Source organism: Arachis duranensis, chromosome 3, assembly GCF_000817695.3.
Source record: "Arachis duranensis cultivar V14167 chromosome 3, aradu.V14167.gnm2.J7QH, whole genome shotgun sequence".
NCBI lineage: Eukaryota > Viridiplantae > Streptophyta > Magnoliopsida > Fabales > Fabaceae > Arachis > Arachis duranensis.
In genome coordinates, this window is record NC_029774.3 from 20017820 (window position 1) to 20019263 (window position 1444).

A 1444-nucleotide genomic window follows, 5' to 3' on the forward strand; every position below is an offset into this window, starting at 1 on the left:
AAACACAGACTATAAATACACCTGATAAAAAATTAAATTTACACCTCTGCTGCAGATTTTAACCCAACACTACCTGAAAGCCACTTGTTGTCCACAAGACCAAAATTAATTAAACTCTCTTTGGTGTATTCAAAATGTCTGATTTACAGGTACTATAATATGAAGTGGTGATCCAGATAGATTGGAACCCATATATGACGGTCTGCATATAGATCTGCATAATACACCCAAACACAGACTATAAATACACCTAATAAAAAATTAAATTTACACCCCTGCTACAGATTTTAACCCAACACTACCTGAAAGCCACTTGTTGTCCACAAGACCAAAATTAATTAAACTCTCTCTGGTGTATTCAAAATTTCTGATTTACAGGTACTATAATATGAAGTAGTGATCAGATAGATTGAAACCCATATATGATGGTCTGCATAGAGATCTGCATAATACACCCAAACACAGACTATAAATACACCCGATAAAAAATTAAATTTACACCTCTGCTGCAGATTTTAACCCAACACTACATGAAAGCCACTTGTTGTCCACAAGACCAAAATTAATTAAACTCTCTCTGGTGTATTCAAAATGTCTGATTTACAGGTACTATAATATGAAGTGGTGATCCGATAGATTGAAACCCATATATGACGGTCTGCATAGAGATCTGCATAATACACCCAAACACAGACTATAAATACACCTGATAAAAAATTAAATTTACACCTCTGCTGCAGATTTTAACCCAACACTACATGAAAGCCACTTGTTGTCCACAAGGCCAAAGTTTAGCAGAAAATCATTCCAAATCCTATCAAATGAGTCTTTGCTATGAGAGTTTCATTTTCCCTCTCTGCTACATGTAATCAATTGATTCTTAATCTCGTTTTCCTTTCTATTTGTGCTCCGAACTCTTGTAGAAAAACCTGCAACCTTGGTATAGTTCTTGTAAAATTTTTCAGCATCTTCAAGGGTGGTAAAGGTCATTCCAACCTTCGAAACAAACTGGTCATCAACAACAGAGAGGTTGCAGAATACACCATGTCAAAAACTATAAATACACCATGTCAAAACGAAGCTGGAGTTACAGAGAGAAAAACTAACGTCAATGACGAAGAACAAACCAATGAGAAAGGAGAGGAAAAGAACGATTGAAAAACCAGGGGAAGACGTGCGAGAAGAAGAACGATGAAATTTGAAAAGAAAGAAAACAAAGAAGGAAACAAATCTTTTAATTTTGGTAGTTATACAAACACGGGATCTTTGTATAGCGCGTGTAAGTGACGTAGGAGTTGTAGCGCGTTTTAGTGGATTAGGCGTTAATGAACTTGTAATAGTTACAAGCCCTAATCGCTTGTATACTAAGCTTTTCTCTTATTTTTAACCACCGATCACCAATGCTATAAAATATAAATATTTCACATTCTCTTTTTTTTAATAT